At 43.5% G+C, this 19,957-nt stretch overlaps 1 long non-coding RNA gene across 1 annotated transcript; it reads left to right on the top strand.

Moving 5' to 3' along the window:
• The first annotated feature begins 735 nt into the window (after positions 1-735).
• LOC140599411 (uncharacterized) lies at positions 736-19,532 on the top strand. The gene is made up of 4 exons (XR_012002292.1): positions 736-7,182; positions 10,844-10,993; positions 11,849-11,902; positions 19,460-19,532. It is a non-coding gene; the product is annotated as an uncharacterized lncRNA (long non-coding RNA).
• The last annotated feature ends 425 nt before the right edge of the window (positions 19,533-19,957 follow it).

The raw sequence follows: 19,957 nt of genomic DNA, 5'->3' as shown, positions 1-19,957 counted from the left end.
GATGGTTATTTGTCAACAAGGTCTTTGAGAGATGCTTAAGTCATGAGGGTGGAGCCCTTATGAATGGGATTAGTGCCTTCTAGATGAGGCCTGTCCCTTTCTGCCCTGTGAGGACGCAGTGAGAAGGAGCCAGATATGAACCAGAAAGGCCATCAGCAGAAGGCTGCCATGTTGGCACCATGATCTTCGTGCCTCCAGATCTATGAGAAACTAATTTCTATTTTTTTTAAAGTGACCCAGTCTGTAGTATTTTGTTATAACTGCCCAAATGAACAAAGACAGTGAGATTATGTTTTTAAAAATTGGTAAGTAACTATTATTAGCATTTTTTCCATGATGGATTTATTCATTATTTATGTATAACCCAAGATAATCTCCCTGTCTCCAAATCCTTAACTTATTTACACCTGCAAAGTCCTTTTAGCCATTTGAAGTAATGCTCATAGGTTCTGGTGACCAGGATGTGGATACATTGAGGGACACGGCAGAGAGTGATTTTTGTAGTGGCTGGAAGCTTCTTTAGGAGGGACCTGTGGACTTGGAATCCATGATCGTAAATGGGAGACAGTATGGGAAACTGTGTTATGCTAAAATGAAAGGATTTCTCTTTTTCCTCTCTGCCCCATACTATGTTTCATCTCAACTCAGCAAAACTTTCATCCGTAAATGCATTGTCTGGGGTTATGTTTCATCAAATTTGTACTAATCCACAGGGTGGTTGAGCTCCTCTCCTACTTTTTTTTTTTTTTTTTAGGGGTTTCTCTCACTCTTCTGACACATCCCTTTCTTTCACTTTCTTGCTCCAAACTGACCGGTCCATCACGTTCACATAGCACTTTTATATCAGCACTGTTCTAGGCTCTTTATACATATTAGCTCATTTAATAGTCAGAATATTCTATGATAAATGTATCCCCATTTTTCAGATTATGGAATGGAGGCACTGAGAGATATAACCTGCTCGGAATCTCAAGTGAATGTTCAGAGCATGTGAAGCTACAGAGCCCACACTTTCTTTTTTCTTTTTCTCTTTTTTTAAGGTTTTATTTATTTATTTGACAGAGAGAGAGAGAGAGAGAGAGAGAGAGATAACGTACTAGCAGAGGGAGTGGCAGGAAGAGGGAGAGGGAGAAGCAGACTCCCTGTTGAGTAGGGAGCCTGATGTGGGGCTCGATCTCAGACCCCAGGATCATGACTTGAGCTGAAGGTATATGCTCAATTGAGCTACCCAGGCTCCCACAGAGCCCACCCTTTAAACCACCATATTCCACTGTCTGTAAGAGGTCCTCATCAAATAGTCACTATTACTATTTTCATCAAGCCCAGAAAATGCTCCTATAGTTCTGCTCTCCTATGTTTCAGAAAAAAAACCAAACCAAAACAAAACAAACAAAAAAACAGAGAGAGTGAGAGAAGTTCTCATTGACTTCATCTCGGAGTCACCCCATCCCGTGGGTGCACAACATGCCTATGGGTAACACCACACACAAGCAGTTAACATGTTTTGTCTAGCAGTTAAGCTAGTGCCAAGCAGATGTTGATAGAAAGATTTCAGGGAAACATCATAAAATGTTGGTTAAACCAAAAAGAATTTGAATGGTAAAAACTTTGAGTCTTAAATCTATAAATGTATGACTATGCTGTGCATCTGTGTAAAAATTCAGTCTTAAATCTGTATCCATGCTGAGGACTTGGAAAGACAGAGAGTGGGTGGAGTGGCGAGGGGAGACGGTGCCCATCCCTCGTTTGGCAGACCTCTACTCCATACTCAGAGGTGATTGAAGAACAAGATGGCAGACCACATGGTGGGAAACCATCCAGGTGCTGGGCTAGGCAGTCTGTTTTCAAATTCTGACTCCACCCCTTATTAGTTGTGTAACCCTGACAGTTTATTGAACTTTTCTGTACCTTCATTTATTCAGTAGAAAATGAGCACCATAAGTACTGACCTTATAGGGTTTGTTAAGTGGGCTAATACCCATAAGGCCATTTGCCTCCCATGTGAATGCTCTATACATGTTAATGGTTGTTATTGTTCCCTTATCATATGTAGTAGTCTTGGGAGAATACCACATGCCTTTGGGAAGAGGGAGATGTTTTTCTTTAGGTGGAAATCATAAGGGAGTCACTCATTATTTGAGGGAGGAAAGAGATAATCAACTGTCTTAGCTTGGGCTGCCATAATGAACTACCATAGTAGGTGGCTTAAGCAACAGACATTTATATCTTATGGTCTAGAGGCTGGAAGTATGGGAGCAGGTTACCAGCAGGGCTGGTTTCTGGTGAAGGCCTTCCTCCTGGCCTGCAGGTGACCATCTTCTCACTGTGTCCTCACATGGCAGAGAGCAAGGACTCTGGTCTCTCTTCTTCTGATTGTGGAAATTGCCATGAAGAACAGGAGGTTTCCTAAAAATGGGCTCATTTGTGCCTGGGATTAGGGTGGGACAGAGAAACCTACCCCAGTCAGGGAGTCATGTGGGCTTCTTTGGCTGGGATCTGAGAGCAGAGAGCCAGCAGGAGTATTCAGGCCATGGCAGCAGGAGGGCAAAGCCCCTGAGACAGGAAAAAGCTTGGGTGTTGGGGATTAGCAGCATATAAGGAGTCCAATGTGGCTGGAGGAAATGTCTAGAGAAGCATGTGGTTGGAGGTGATGTTTGGGAGATAGGCAGGGGCTGGTGGGTGAATGACGGCAAACGGGGTTTATTCTAAGTTCTGTGGGAAGCTGCTGGAGGATTTTAGCCAAGTGGAGACGTGCCCTGATCTGTGTTTCAAATTTGATGTTTTTGTGCTAAGTGTTGTAGTTTATGATTCACATTATTACTACAGGTAGACACATTTATTAAGTACTTACTGTATGCCAGGCATATGCTGACCACTCCCCACATGGTGATAGGAAGTAGACAGGAAATGTCAACAGAAGCACCAGGACACTATAGATACGAAATTCCAAAGTGAGATGCCAGACCATATGCAGATGTTCAAGGGGACAGGCATCAGATGGTGTGAAAATCTCCCTACAGGACATAAAAGGGTAGAGAGAGTGGGTTTGTGAGAAGGCTTTTCTTTCTTTCTTTCTTTCTTTCTTTCTTTCTTTCTTTCTTTCTTTCTTTCTTTCTTTTTAAAGATTTATTTACTTATTAATTAATTAATGAGAGAGAGAGAGAGAGAGAGGGAGAGAGAAAGAGAGAGAAACCAAGAGCAGGGAGAGGCAGAGGGAGAGGGAGAAAGAATCCTTGAGCAGACTCCCTGCTGAGTGCAGAGCCTGATAAGGGCCTCAATCCCAGGACCCTGAGATCATGACCTGAGCTGAAATCAAGAGTTGGCTGCTTAACTGACTGAGCCATCTGGGTGCCCTACGGGGGATTTCTTTGGAGGTAGGTGGTGCCACATATTTCCCTTCCCCATCCTCCACCATGAAGTGAAGCTACTAGGAGAGGGGGTTGACTAGTTGGCATTTGGGGGGCACAGTGAGACTGGGTGTGATATGGGAGAGTGGGTAATAGGATGGAGGTAAGGAGAGGTAAAGGAGAAGGAATTAGGGAAGTAGGTCAAAGGTATGTGAATGATGGGTCAGTGTTGCAGACTGATGGGGGTCTAGGTCATTTAAAATGTTGGGTCTAGGATCAGTTAAAAGGAGACTTCCCGAGGACCCTGTAGAGAGTCTGAGTTCTTCCTGGGGTGGACGCTGTCTTGGGGAGAGCAGAAGATTGGGAGACAAGTCAAATATGATGATCAACTAGAACTAGACCTTCCAATTTCTGAATTGAGACCATATATGAGACATGATTGGAGGACATCTTATGATCTAAGGTGCCTGTGCTGTGCAGATTTCCATCAAGTACAAAGTAACAGTATCTCCACTGAGGACATCATACAGGGAAGTGTTGAGTTTGAATCTTAACTCTGAGCCACTCTCGTTCCTTCATTACTGGTTATAGATGGTGTTTTATTGAACCTTCTCTAAGGTGAATAATCTTTGTATCCCCATTGGAAAGGTGAAGAAGTTAAGGCTTGGAGAGTTTCCAGTACTCACATGAGGGCACAGGACTAGTCGGGAGTCAAACGGGGTTTGAACCCAGAGCTTCTCTTAGCCACTGCACCATGCTGCTGGTGAAGCAGTAAAGGACCCCACCATGGGAGGTCTGACAATGAACTGTTGGAAATAGTTCACAGGTGGTGGGGTGGGGTTTGATTTTTTTTTTTTTTTAAAGAAAGAAGCATATTGGCCAATACATTAAGTTGAATTTTCCATCTCTCAATTGAGGACTTGAAAAGCCCCCCAGAATGAAGTGGGACTTTGGCTCCGCGGGCTCATGGTGTTTTCTCTGGCACATTCCAAGAGGGCAGAGCTGGGTCTTCAGGGCGACGAGGAACATGGGGGTACTCCTTTCTTCATGAAGGCCACCTCTTCACGGCCTTCTTCCCGTGCTGGTGTGTGCTCCCCCACTGCCAGGTTCAGAACTGCAAGTTCAGGGCTAGCCCCATGGGCTTTGTTCACCATGGTCTTCATCTTATGCCCAATTTATTGAGCTTTGCAGGACTGGGCAGAGCCATGCTGGAGAGGTGAGCAATTGTTTCTCAGAGGGGCTTCCAGGTGCCCCTGAAGCACAGCTTTCAACCTGTCCCCACTGTTCTGTTACCGTTCTTCGGGAGTGTCCTGAAACCAGCTTAATTTGTGTGTGCCACCAACCCCAGTGCAGCTGTTGTTAAACACCCGTCGTTAGGTTCCCAACTATCAGATAAATAAAATACTGCTGTATATTCAAGCATGGCCTTTACGGCATTATATTAAAACAATAAATCAAGTATCACAGACTCAGCATTTGAGCCAGCTTTTATTGCATTATTCCATTCTCTCCATTATCCAGTTTGAAAATCCCTCCCCCTGCATTTATGATTTTGAAACATTACATCAGTTAGGTCCCCATGGCACTTTAATCTGATCCAAAACTTTAAGGGGGTAGGTAAGCGTTTAGGACACTGGGCCAGGCTCTGATCATTTTATGAAACTGTTGTTTTATAGAAGAACATTACCTTTATTACCAAATCCTGTGGTGTGTTTGGGGGACAATCTGGTTACAATTACAAATAGCATTTTTTTAAGAGCTGCAGTAGAAAGCTCAGCCATTTGAAGATGAGATACGGCTTCCTCGATGGGTCGTAGCATATTGGTACAAGATGTCAAAAGGAAGCATGTCAATGCCTCGGCCCGGTGCTTCTCCTTGGGGATTTTATGTTCACTATGGGCGCAGGTGGTTTCAATGGAAACACTTGACTTGATGCTGAGCCCCGAAGTCATGTTAATCATTCATAGCACAATCGTCACCTGTATCAAAGGGGAGCCTTGATGCACTGGCTAATGTAGTCTGTTAAATTCACCCCAAACGAACTGGCTGCCATTAAACCTTTAGAGTAATGGGCTCCTTCTTACGAGATGGGAGGCCAGACTCCTGGTGGAGGAGCCTGTTCTGCAGCACCGCTCTCCACTTTTCTGGGAAGAGTCTGTCTCCACCGACCATTGAGCAGCTGCCAATATCCACCATTTGCAGCTCCTCGATCCCCATTTCTTTTATGTAACTTGGAGAGAGAGCACCTTGATGAAAGTGTGTTAAACAGTAACGCAGACCATGTCAGTGGGATCCTGCTTAACATTCAAGTGGCCTGTCTTTCGTATACCATGAACCTCTGGGAAGCCAATAAATGTCAAAGAAATGTCAAATTGTGTATGTATTTATTGGGCCCCCAGTGCATCTCTGAGGAAGCTTTGTGGCATTTGGTCATCACATTCTTTGAAGGCATCACACAGAGTAGGTGCCATAAATACATCAAACGGATTCAGCATCCCCCTCTCCGTGGCCGACGGCCCAGCACTGGAGTGTGCAAGGCACTTCCCTCTTGGGGGCTGGCTTTGCCAGATGATTCTTTTAGCTCTGAAATCAAAAGTAGGTGGGCCGTCATGTCCCCACATCAGTAAAGGCCCAAGTTTGGATGTCTTTGATGTAAAAGTAGAAACCTTTATATGTTGCATGGAAATAAGCTGCCAGGATTTTTAGCAGCTGCCTGGAGGGTGAAGGAAGGCGAGCAGGGAGGTGGGCGCTATGGAAGAAAAGTAGGGAGACCCTTAGTGTCTGCAGCTGGTATCAGCGGGGCTCTCTGAGACCCCTGTGGCCCTTACCCAGGAGGTCATGTGCATCCTTCTCTCTGCAACTTGTACAGAAAGACCCCCTGGGGGTCCAGTCTTTCTGAGACAGCCTGGCCTTCAAGGACTGAGCTGAATTCACAGGCAGCCAGTTTGGATATTTGTCATTCTTTTTACTAAAACTGGAAGCAATTGTGACAAACTTCTTATTAAAAAACCTCCATCGATATGAGAAATAAATTACTTGTTTTCTTTTTGCTGTCTCTTCCTGTGGCCATTCTCTCAAACTACCTGAATTCTATAGCCTCAATTTTTCTTTTTCTAATATTGGGAAGCCAACATTTCGAAAGGGCCCCCTGCATGACTGGCACCACGCTCAGCCACTCACGCTTAAGTGATCTGTAGATAGGCCTGCGAAGCTTGCGGAGTTATCCCCTTTTGACTAGTGATGGGACCAAGTAATCCAACCTGCTCAGTGCCAAAGCAAGAGTTGGAGCCCTGGCTTTCCTAGGCCTCTCCACTACCCCACTCTGTTTTGCACTCATCACCATGGGGTTATGCCCGGAAAATGCCTGCTCCTGCATTTTGGAGCCTTTTTATTTTTTTAAGATTTTATTTATTCATTCATGAGAGACACAAGAGAGAGGCAGAGACACAGGCAGAGGGAGAAGCAGGCTCCCTGTGGGGAGCCCAATGCAGGACTTGATCCCAGGACCCCGGGGTCATGCCCTGAGCCAAAGGCAGATGCTCAACCACTGAGCCACCCAGGTGCCTGTTCTTTCTTTCTTCTTTCTTTCTTTCTTTCTTTCTTTCTTTCTTTCTTTCTTTCTTTCTTTCTTTCTTCTTTTCTTTCTCTTTCCTTTCCTTTCCTTTCCTTTCCTTTCCTTTTCTTTTTTTCTTTTCTTCCTTCCTTTCTTCTTTTTTAAATAGGAAATGGAATCCCAGTCCCTTTGCCAACACGTTATGGAGAAGATGCTAGGTCAATCATCAATCAATGCAATTGAAGGCAAAAATGATGAAGAATGGGATACGCTGAAATTGAGGTGAGTGTTGCTAACTATAGTAATTCTGCTATATGTTACCTATATGAAGCCTTTTAAAAACACAGAGGCTTGAATGGAAAGCTGATTGGTCATCTAGGAAAAGCATTAAGCTGAGAAGTTAAGGCTGGGCGTGTCTGCGTGTAAAACACACTAAAAGATTTCAAAGAATCTGTCTCTCCAGCAATAAAAAGGAGGGACCTGAAACTACATATGGACAAAGTCGTGTTTGTAGAAGAACTTTGGAATTTTGGAAAGAAAACTTTTGAAAGGAGGCTCCATCAATTCATCAATTTAGTTTTTTTGTTAGAATCCCCCTTTCTTCCCCTTTGATAAACTGCCTTCATTTGTTCTGTCCCTCTCTTGTCTATTATGAAATAGTTTTGCACTTGAATCAACCTGCGGATTGCTCCTCAGTGTATCCTCCTAGTGGAGGACTCGGCCTCTTATCCAGCAGGGATTTATTCCTGCGCTAGACATTTGCTTATATGTCCTTCTGAAATATTCTTCCCCTCAAGAACTGTATTGACCACACTAAAAGGAGCATCCTTCACTGTGGAAGACAAGAGACATTTTCTGGCTTTTTCTCTGGAATTGCACTAGCGGTAAGTTTGGTGGCTTAGAAAAAGAAAGTCCAGATGCCTAGTGAAGTTGTTAGACTTAGAAGAATATTGATAATTTGGACCCCACCAGTGTAGGGTGTGCTCCAAGTCAGACATATGCTTGAAAGGTTACATTCATTAATATTGAAAGCCAGGCTATGTAGCACATGTTTGACTTCCCCCGAGAACATAGTTTTGAACGTCCATTTGACACCTATTTCTATGTCAATCATTGATGTGCTGTTTATTCATCATTTAAATCTGATCATTAAAACAAATCCAGAAGGAAATTGACTTGCTAATTTGCCCTGATCCCATTTTTGGCTACAATATATGGTTGTACTTAATAAGCTTGCATGTCTTTGAATATCCAGTAGCTCAGGACTTTTTCTCTGACTAATCTTAGGCAGAGTCAATCTAATTAATGAGGGTATTTTTTTTTTTTTTTGTATTTCAGTGTTGACAGCTTCCTTTTCATATATTTAAATTATAGTCCAGAATTCTTTTTTTATTCCTAGAAGTAAAAACAGATTACACAGGGGTTTTGAAAATATTAACAAATGGCAACTGTATAGTGTTCAGTAAGGAAAGTTGTAGATGCTTTGAAGCTCATTTCTTAATCTTGGTTAGTATCACAGGTTCATGGTGGTTGATTTTATGAGTCAACTTGGCTGGGCCATGGTGCCTAGATCGTTGGTCAAATATTCCAAACGCTTCTATGAAGGTATTTTTTGAATGAGATTAACATTTAAATTGGTAGGCTTTGAGTAAAGTGGATTATCCTTCATGATGTAGTGGATCTTATCCAATCAGTTGCAGACCTTAGTAGAGCAAAGCCTGGTCTCCCCAGGAGAGAAAGAATTCTTCCAGCAATTAGCTTTTGAGCTGAGCTGCAACTGGGTTTCTAGCCTGCCAGCCTACCCTGTAGATTTTGGACATGCACCTCCACAATTACATGGGCCAATACTTTAACACTGATATCAATCCTCCCCCAATATACATATGTCTATAGATTTTTATATAGATCTTGTTTGTTTTCTGGAGAACCCTGACTAACACAAGAGGCTTCTCAGAATATTAACTGTCTGAAAAAGTACCTAGCACTATCCTTGGCACATTTAAAAAAAAAAAAAGGAAAGATTATTTAAAGCTTTGTATGAGGGGCACCTGGGTGGCTCAGTTGGTTAAGCATCTGTCTTTGACTCAGGTCGTGATCCCGGGGTCCTGGGATTGAGTCCCACATTGGGCTCCCTGCTCAGCGTGAAGTCTACTTCTCTTTCTCCCTCTGCCCTTCCCATTGCTTGTGTGAGTGTGCTCCCTCTCTCAAATAAATAAAATCTTGGAAAAAAAATATAAAGCTTTGTGTGTGTGGTGAGTTGGCCAGCTTTTAGGTCTGATAAAGAACGATCTTTAATAAAGTTATTTGTCTCTACTTTCTGTCCTATGCTTGTATAGTATTTAGTACAATGGTAATGGTTAGTAAACATATGCAAGAATTTTGTAGAACACCTGGACGAGAGAGGGCAAAGCAATCTGATGGAACAAAACCAGAGAGAAAATAAACTTTAATTTTGTGGCAAGATTCTGTTCACAGAAATGGTTTTAGGCAGTTTCTAAATGCCAGGCGTAAACTAGCACATGTGAAAAGTGGAAGAGTAGAGGTTGTTGAATTTAAACAGAAGATGTTAATTTTTTAGGTGTTTAAGGGAACTTTGGAGTATTTATACAAGTGCAATGGGCCTCCAGTGGATAGTTCAGATAATAAGAGATATGCTGGTTTCCATGCAATCAAGTGATAAAATGTGTAATGTTCATTCCGTGAAATGGTATTTTTTCCTTCATAATAGTGATGCATTAGAAAATATAGACAATTTGGCAAATATAGAAAGATAGAAAGTAGGGTGGGGATCACTTTAAAAAGATGATTAGTATCAATATTTTGGGGTGTTTCTTTTTTCTAGGCTTTTTCTCAGTGTTTGGATTTTACATAGTTGTATTATGTTATAATATATAAAATAATTTGTATTACTCTTTTTTTTCTGTTTATGTAAAACAAGTATTTAATGAAAATTTATGGAAGTGTGGCCATATTATCCAAGGAAAACAGTTAACCTCCCTGGAAGTCAGAGCAAAACACTGTAAAAAATTAAAGAGAATCTGTTATTACTGTTAGAACATTCTTTCCCTTCCTGGTTGGTCGTTTGCATCTCTGCTTGTCTCTCTGGACTATAAAACCACAGTGGTATTTCAAAGGGGAGCTGTCCAGGCAGTGGTCAAGTGTCCCGGTTCCAAAGCCAGACAGCCTGGTTCAAATCCCAACTTGGCTGCACCCCTGCAAAGGAAGCTTGGGCAAGTTCCTTCATCCATATAGTGGACATTAGAAAAGGTCTTTCATAGTGGTTGCAAGGATAACATGAGAACATTGGGAAAACACCTCATATGGTGCTTAGAACATAGCAAAGCTCTCAATTGATCATCTATTATTAGATGATATGAGACTGCTTCTAATTATAGCATTAATATAATTTGCAAAGACCTAAGTCCCTAGTTAGCGACTGCAAGGTAACATGTGCATTACATACATACCTCATTAATACAGCCATTCATCACAGCGGTTCGCGGAATAGGTATGGCCAGGGCCATTTTGCAGATGAGGCATCTGAGGCTTAGGGAAGTTGCTTAGTTTTGCTGAAGTCTAACAGCTGGTTAGCAGGGAGGCATGCCACTAATTGTCTTGACCTCTCTGTGGCCTCTAAAACAAGGAAAGCCCAGGTACCTCCAGTCTCATCTGTGCAGTTGTGGGAGCAGCTGTAATTGGAGAAGGAAGTGGAAGGGCAAGGAAAGGGGAGATTTGAAGGAAGTTTTTCACGGTCTACAAATTCTGAGGATTCATGTAAAGAATGGGAGTGATTCCAGAATATTTCAGGGACTGGACTCACTCTTTCAGCCACATTGCTCAGATTAGGCCATGTGAGTTAACAGATTTTTGACCAATTGTGTTCAAGATCTTTTTCATTAAAAATAAGAAACAACAACCAAAATGGAGAATGTCTGTTTTCCAGGAGGAATTGTGGAAAAGGAAGACACATTTTCCTTCTTCAATGTTCTCCAGAAAATAAGTCATTGTATCTGAGAATGGCAGCAGAGAATTCGAGTCTGTTCCTATGCATGATTATGTGATGTGCCAACAGCTTGTGAAGGAAACACCCAGGGTAATTTATCAAGGAAACTGCTTTTGACTCTATTCTTTTCCCATGGCATTTTGGTGTTTAGCATGACAAGCTTGTGAAATTGCAACAGCTAGGCAAGGAGGGGGGCAATTTGATCCGGCTCCTTTTGCAGATGAAAGAGAAGGGCAAAACCAAACGAACAGGTATTGAGCCTTTTGGATGCACTGGGTCTGGGGCTAGGGGTTTTAACGTCCATCTAAACAGACATTGACTTTCACACATCCAACTGAATTGTCACAGTGTTCATTTATTAATTCTGCTAATATTTACCGAGTGCCTACCAGTGAGCAGATCCTAGGTCAGGTGCTGGGTTTACAAGGTGAGGAGGTGGAAACAGGGAGCAGCCTAGCCATTTGGGTCTCTGCTAGGCTGCTGGGTGGTGTGAGAAAAAAAAAATACCATGTGTCCCTCCCCTGATGGGGTTTGCAACTGGAGCTGAGGGTGTTTGGAATAGCTGTGCAGGCAGGCAAGTAATGAGGCTGCGGTTCCTCACACCCCTGTGATTCCTTCTGGGCTGCTCTCGCACCTCATCTCTAAGGGATCTTGGAGGACTGCATTTAAAAGGCTGCATTTCTTAACTCTTCCTCCAGCTCCTAAGTAGTTTGTCTCAACTGCCCCCCCCCCACCCCATGGCTGAAGTTTGAGCAAGTCTCTTCTTGTCCTGTGTGTTTTCGTCTCTAGTTCTCTGCTCCTCCTTCTCTCCCTTCTACCTCCACCCCCCCAGCAGGGCTGGAGATCGGGTAATGACAAGTGAAATAGCATAAATCGCCCCCCCAAAATAGAGCAAAAGCGTGCGTGACCATTGTTCACAGGTCTTCAGCTACTCTTGCCTTCCAGGAAGCTGTCTCAGTGGGAAATCCCGGCTCCTGGGCCTCCTTCCTGGACTTTAAGGTAAGAGCCACTTGCCACTGTGGCAAGTCTCTCCCGTCAATTAAGTGGTGCACACATGATGATAGGCCATAGAGAAAGGCTCTGCAAACTTTTCTGTAAAGGACCAGAGTGTAAATGTCTTAGGCTTCGTGGACCTTACCCTCTCTGTTCTGGGCTGCACTTTGCCAACACCTGCTGAAAAGCATTGTGGATAATATCCCAGACTCAGATGCTAGACCTGCATTCAAATCCCACTTCTATAAGTTACTAGCTGGCCTTCCTCAGCTCCTTTGACCCTCAGTTTCCAAATTGTCCTTTATTTTTGTGACTATGCCAAACTCTTTTCTACTTTAGGCCTCTGTGCTTTGCCCTGTGGTATCTTCAGCATAATGTGCTCTTCCTTCAGAACTTTGGGTTATGGGACCTCCTTTTGTTAGTCAGATCTCAGCCTGAAGTGGCTACCCTCTACCTCAGTCACCCCCTATCCTGCTTTAATGTCCCTCCTAGCAGTTATCAAATTTGAAACTATCATATATATTTACTTGCTTACTCATTTATGGTCTAGCTCTCCCTTTAGAAGTTTATGAAAGCAGCGAGATTTTTTTTTTAAACTTTATTTACCACTGTATCCTGAGGGCCTAGATTGGTGTTCAAAACCTAGTAGGTGCCCAATAAATACCGGGAACAAACAAATCTGTAAGATGATTTCTTCATTCTACATCATAGGATTTCTACTTTCTAGGATTTTGGTGAGCAGTAGATGTAATGATACATGCATTTGCTGCATGTACAGGCTTAAGAAAGGTTAGCTGTTTTAATTAAAATTGTTATGAGGAAACATTAGTAAACAGAGATTAGTAAATAATAAAATAGTAAAATGAGATCTGCCAAATTATGCAGGTTATTATGACAGTAGAGTTTTAGTAATCTTAAAATCAGAAAGGAACTTTGAGATTAATTAGCAAAATGAACCATCTTTTGTTTTTGTTCACCCTCACTTTTTGCACATAAGGAAACTGGGTTGTGGGCGAACTTAAGCAGCTTGTTTGAAGACACAAGCTTTTGAGAACATGTGATGAGTATTATGTATCTATGCATCCAACCATCTATCCATCCATCCAGCCATCCATCCAACCATCCATCCATTCATCCATTCATCCAGCCAGTCAGCCAGCCATCACCCATCCAACCATCCATCCAACCACCCAACATCCATCCAGCCAGCCAGCCAGCCAGCCAGCCATCCATTATTCACACATAACTAATTTGTATGTTTTAGGAAGGGGTATATTGGTTTTCTTTCACTATGGAACAATTCACCAAATGCATAGTGGCTTAAAACAATATCCATTTATTATCCCACAGTTTCAGAATCCCAGCGTGACTGTATTGGTTGTCTGCTCAGGGTCCCATTCTCAAGGTGTCCCGGGTGGCAGCAATCTCATCTGCGGCTCTGAGGAATAATAGACTTCCAAGCACACTGAGGTCACCGGTAGAATTCTGTTCCTTGTGATGCAGCCCCAAGGGCCGCTTTGCCTGGCTGCCAACAGGATTGCCTTGTCATAGGGCTGCTTGTAGTTCCTTGTTGGGGCCTTCTGACATACCCTCCCACCTCATCTCAGCTGGCGGCAAGACCCCTCAAGTTGAATCCCCTTCACTATGTGGATGACTCTTTCTACTACCAGCTGGAGAAAACTCTGGCCCACCAGTAAATGCTTAGGTTAGGCCTTCTCAGATGGTCTACTTTTTGATTAACCAAAAGGCAACTGATTGGCAACCTTAATTACATTTTCAGGAGTTCTTTTTGCCATTTAAGGTCACAGAGTCACAGGAGGGATCTCACCATGTCCATAGGACAGGGACCATGGGAGTCATAGAATTCTGTTTGCCACAGGGGATAGATATTTTCGGCAGCCCCTCTAACAGTGGGAAGTACAGTTTTGCTTGGTTTTCAGTTCTGGTTGTTCCTGGTTTCCTGCTAGATGCTGAATATGTTTTCTAATAAATCTCTGGAGTAGATAAGTTTGGTGACCATGCACAGATACTACTCAGAGTCCCTGCTGCAGAGAAGGTCACTGGCTCATTGCTTTGGCTCTGGATCCTTTCCTGGCCTCATACATAGCTTTGTTTTCCATGGGCTGCTCTAGCCAATGACGGCTCTGCAGAAAGCTATTTTGGCTCACCATTTGAGGACTCCTCTTCAGCCTGGTTGAAACTTTCTAGAACTGCATTGCAGTCTAAGATTTCCATTTGAAACCCCCTTCTTCCCTCCCTCCCTCACAGGGCCCAGACCCGCACCGTGGTCTGATGCTTTTCCCCACCTCCTCTGGGCCACCCCGTTTTCCTCACAGGCATTTTCCCCAATAAATCTCTTGTGTATCTAATCCTCTTTTGGCACCCACTTGTTGGAAAACCTGAACCAATGCAGGTGATGCCAGAAATGTCCCAGCAACCAGGTAGTTAGATGGGGTTCTAGGGCTGGCTCACTTACCACCTGGTAGCAAACAGGATATCATTCTGAGTGGGTTGTGGGGCACACACAGTCCCTAGCACAAGTTGGACTGCTATGATCTGAATTTTATTCTCTCCAATTCATCTATTGAAGCCCTAACCTAAGTAACATTGTGACTGTATTTGAAGATGTGGCTTCAGGAGGTAATCACAGTCAATGAGGATAGGGTAGGATCCTAATCAGAGAGGATTGGAGGCCTTATGAAAAGAAAATGAGAGACAGATTATTTTATTTATTTATTTTTCTTTTCCCCAGTAACTGACTGACATTCAGCCCAAGGTTCTCCAATGTTTCCTGTAAAAAGAGCTTTCTTTGCTGAGAACAGACGGTACACTGGGGAGAGGGCACATTTTGAGGACACTTAGACACAGAGTTTGAGTTGACATTGCTACCGAGAGACCAAAGGTCTCTGTTACACTGAAGACCTGAGGGGGCAGGGAGTAAATGATGTCCTGGAGAAAGTCTGGCTCACAGTGGCCCATGGGCTCCACAGGCTCCCTCCACAGTCATCTCCCTAGGCTTTCCCTGGGCTGTCCCAGCCTGTGGTAAAGCACAGCAACCACACAGGTGCAGTCCCATTTCTGCAAGATGGAAGACTCTTCTGATGATCAACTTTGGCTTAAAGACTCCCCCATAGCGTGTTGGAACTTCTGTCAGACGGTGTGATAGCTGAGGACAGTTCACTTACACCTGCCTCCTTCCCTGTGGTCCTCAGACATTGTGGTCTGGTGGTGCTTCCCGCTCTGCTTGCTCCCTCTCCATTTCCCCTCACTGGCCTTTATTTCCCCAGTAAACACCCTGCACGTCAAATCTCATTCTAGCATCTGCTTCTGGGAGAATCCCGACACAACAGGACCTGTAGGTAGGGCCTCGTTTCTGCACGTGGCTCACCCTGCCATTGGTTTGGAGTCTTGCTTTAGTAGCAGGTAGGTCCCATCACTTGCCATAGAGTGAGATGTAGTCACAACCCGGCCAGGAGGTGAGGAAAGGCCACATTCTCCTCTCCAAGTAAAGGAGATAGACGTTGCGGGAACAGTGGCTCAGGCACAATTATTACTTTCACCAACCAAATCTTAGATAAAGTGCTTGCTTTGTTTGGGGATGTGTCCTGTGGAGTACAAGTTGGCACACCCACATGTCCAAAGCAGTAAGCGCTTGGCAGAGTGCCGTCAGTGTCTCTGATTGACTTTTAGACACAGTCTGTCTCCAGAGAATTTCTTCTGGAACTGGAGAAGGGATGTATGAGGGTTGACCTAGGAAGCTACCACTTGGCTCTCACAGCCACGGATGGACAGATGGGCTCTATGGGGTTTATTTCTCCACCGGGATGTGGGTTACCTTCCCTGGTTCCCCAGCAGCTGCCATGTAAGAAATTGCTCCAAGAGGCTATTGGGTTTCTCTTTGCAGTCCGCTTCATGCTCTCTTCCAGCTGTCCAGTAGATTCTTCATAAAGGCATCCATCCCTTGGTGTTTCCCTTCTGGGCCACTCTGGGACTCTGATTTCTGCATTTTGGGACAACGTGTGCATGAGTGAACCCCATTTTATTTCCCATCTTGCCAGCTATTATGTTAAGAAAACCATGACTGAATTCTCACTTTGTGTTTCGAGCCGGCCTAGCCTCCCTGCTTCACTGTAGCGGCCTGCCCCTTCCCCACCTCATTCCATAGACCCTCTTCGGTGGAATATCTTTCTTTCTTCCTTAATACGTCCTCATCTCTGTTTCCTGGAGTCATTTTTATTTACCCTATAATCATTTTCTCTACCAGTTAATAAACTCTGCTTTATTTTTTCCCCCTAGTCAGTGGGTAATGTGGTTTCAATGAGCTTTCTGTCATTTGCCTAAAAACAGTTATTAAGTTGTGTGGCAACAGTGTCCCATGGTTCATCCCACTGAGAAGACTCCAGCTGGGTTCCAGGAGGCCTCCCTATTATCGTCTCCCGATTTGTTCACACAGAGACTGAGTGGTGTAGTTTGAGCTCTCAAAGGCCAGGGAACAGAAACTTCACCTTGCTGCCTTCATGCCTGACAGGAACCACTGCACACGCCCATTCTCATCTTTGAGTCACCAGGAATCACTTGAAGTATGTCCAGTCTGCTGGGCTAGAGTGGTTATGCACTATATTTTCCTGGCCACCTTAGGGGAGCCTTAGAGATGGCCAAGCTGACCGATGGAGAATCAGCATGCATTTCTTTTTCCTGCCATACTTTTGCATGGAGTTGAATTACGGTCGTACATCAACCTGTGGCCCCCATAGACCCTATGTTGGGTCCACCATTGTGGCTCTTTGTCTTGTTTCATGGTTTAACTTCCTCTGAGAGTTTGCTTTTTAACATTTTTTTTTAAGATAAAAAGGTAAACTTTTTTCCAATATCCAAAGCCATATGTATGTGTCATATAAAAACTATAAAATGGAGATAGTTAAAATAAGAATAAAATGCACCTCTGAATCCCACCATCCGGATAATCACCTTAGTATTTTATAATATCTGTAATTATAGACATACACACAAGGATGTATAATAGGTTGGTGTGTGTGTGTGTGTGTGTGATATTCTTTTTTTTTTTTTTTTTTTTTTTACAAAATTAGAATCATATCATACATAGAATTTATCTGGTTCAGTTTTTTTTTAAAAGATTTTATTTATTTACTCATGAGAGACACACAGAGAGAGAGAAGCAGAGACACAGGCAGAGGGAGAAGCAGGCTCTATGCAGGGAGCCCGATGTGGGACTTGATCCCAGGTCTCCAGGATCACGCCCCGGGCTGAAGGCGGCGCTAAACCGCTGAGCCACCCGGGCTGCCCTCTGGTTCAGTTTTAATAGCTGAACAGTATCTCATTGTACCAATGTAGCATAATTTCCTTAACTGATTTACTGATCTTGGTTGTTTAGGTCTCTTTAAACTTTTTGTGATGTGTATAAAAACGGACATAGCTAAAATCTTTATGCACAGCCTTATGTTTTCCTTAGCATAAATTATAAATTCTTCCAATTAGAATTATTGGAGCCAAAGAAGGCATATATGTGAGGCTTTGGAAACATCATGCCATATTATCCCCACCAATCCCTAGATTGCGCCAGTATACACATTCACCATTAGTCAGTCGCATGTGCCCATTTCTGCTCACCCTGAGATTTTTGAGTAGGTAGGAATTTTATTGTCTTGGACAGACATTTAGAAAGGCAGATAGCAGCTATCTGGAATCTGGACATCTGAATCTAGCACCACGTGATGGTGGGTAAGACACAACTCTACAGTGTGGAGTTTGGATGCCCCCAAATAGTGCCTAGAACCCCACCAGTAGAGCCATGCATCATTCTCCTCCTCCTCCTCCTCCTCCTCCTCCTCCTCCTCCTCCTCCTCCTCCTTCTTCTTCTTCTTCTTCTTCTTCTTTTTCTTCTTCTTCTTCTTCTTCTTCTTCTTCTTCTTCCTCTTCTTCTCTTTTTTAGAGATTTTATATATTTATCCATGAGAGACACATATAGAGAGGTAGAGACATAGGCAGAGGGAGAGGCAGGCTCCTTGCAGGGAGTCTGATGTGGGACTTGATCCCAGGATCCTGGGACCATGCCCTGAGCCAAAGGTAGACACTCAACTACTGAGACACCCAGGCGTCCCAACTATGCATTCTTCTGAACTTGTCCAGAATTTCCCATTTCATGTTGCCTTTCTTGCTGCCTTCCTTTTATCCTGACTACCTTTATTTCTACCACACATACACCTTGTACCGGATTCTGTGCTCATCTCTTTTGGTCTCTGATTTTGTGTACGGAGATGCTACTTCTCCACCCTGACTTAACTTCCTTGGAGAGAAGAATGTTTGAGTTTCTTCTGTAAATTCAACCTTGCAAGGCACCTGATGATATATACAGTCAGTGATAAATACCCTCTGACTCAGCCGGCCCTCAGGCCAGACCTGTAGCTATTGCCTAGTGGACATTTCTAGGGTGTTGCCTAAGTCAGAAAAATAGTGGTGTGGAGAGGAGGAGTGTTTTCTTCTGATTTCTAGAAAATAAAACCACATACAGTGCTGGGGGAGCCTCTTCCTAAGTCTTCAGAGAAATGTATCACGTTCTTTATTATCCCCTCAAGGGGTCATATAGCTTGTTATCTTCAAGCTGTGTTACATGGAAAATCGAAGCTTAAATCAAATTTGCCTCTTGTTGTTCCTCAGTTCCACTCTCTTGATTTTATTTCCTGAGCTGGAATTTGTAGGAGGAAGGACACATGCATTGGCTGAGTGGAGACGATGGGCTGTTTACCTCGGGGTTACTGATGCCCAAGGAGGGCTTGCCTTCCTCCCCACATTCTTTCTCACCCCAGTGTACTCTTCCACAGCCTTTGCGCAGGCTACAGCAGAGGCAACAGCCCTTAACTTTAATGCTAATACCCAGAGCACTTGGAATTCTGTTCAGATAACTTAGCAGACCATCTCTAACAGTGAATTACCTTTCCGTGTCTTTGAGCCTTGACATCACTGGTTTGGATTGAGAGGATGGTGTTGTGAGTGATGATAAAAGACAGTTAAATTGGGATAGTGGTTATAATTTGATAGTAATTTGATGTAGTAACAGCAGCATGAGTCACATACGGAGTGAGAGCAGAGAGCATGGGGCATGGAGGCCGCTCACATCCATACCTCCCCCACAGTGACAGTCACACGTTAGGTGTGGGACTCTGTGGAGAAGTGAGGACAGGGCAGAGAAAGGGAGGAGCATGGCAATCTCTCAGGTCAGGCCTTGGGATCAACAGTTTGACCAAGGTTTGTGATTTATTAGTTGGGAATAGCCACACTCAAGCGCTTAGCATTGATGGATATTTTTCTCATTACATTTCAAACATAGAAAATGGTCCTTTCTGAATGAGAAATCTGGGGCTATTTTAGTCATTAGTCATTTGAAACTTTCTCTCCTGGTGTTACAGAGAGAAAAAAATGACAAGAACTAAAACACGTTCCTTGCTCTGAATTGCTTATATAGAGCAAAATGAAATGCTTAAGTTCAGTAACTCCATTAGTCTGATGGTTTGCCTCTTTTTTTTTCTTCTCCTATTTCTGTTTTAGCAGGCTGTTGTATTCAGATCTTCAGATCTTTTATTATGTGGGAAGAAAAATAATTGAATGCATACTGTGCTGGGTATGTATGAGTATATATTAACTCTTTGTTGGGTCCCTGTGGCACCTATAAAATCTAACTCCCTACTGTGATTCAAGGAAGATGCTCAATTAACATCTGATTATAGAAATGAGTGGGCTCAAAGAATAAAACTTCAACTCCCCACGAGTGGAGGCAGATATTCTGAAAACCTTGGGGGAATTTCAGTGTTGATTTATCTTTGTGTGTGTCAGCGTCAGACACCTACACTTAGTATTTGTTTGGCCAGGTGGCCTGGTTCCAACCTCAGCCTAATTTGAGGCTACTCTTAGCAGCAGAGTACGAACAGTTGGGTGGTCTGCAGAGAGCCATTGTCCTTGAAGGAAACCAGAAAATATGTTACCCCAAAATATTTTACTTTGGTATAAGGATCATTTTGAGCTGAAGGTATTTGAGAAGAAGCAGAT

This window comes from Vulpes vulpes, chromosome 6 (assembly GCF_048418805.1).
Source record: "Vulpes vulpes isolate BD-2025 chromosome 6, VulVul3, whole genome shotgun sequence".
NCBI lineage: Eukaryota > Metazoa > Chordata > Mammalia > Carnivora > Canidae > Vulpes > Vulpes vulpes.
This window is presented reverse-complemented; position numbering and strand designations above follow the sequence as displayed.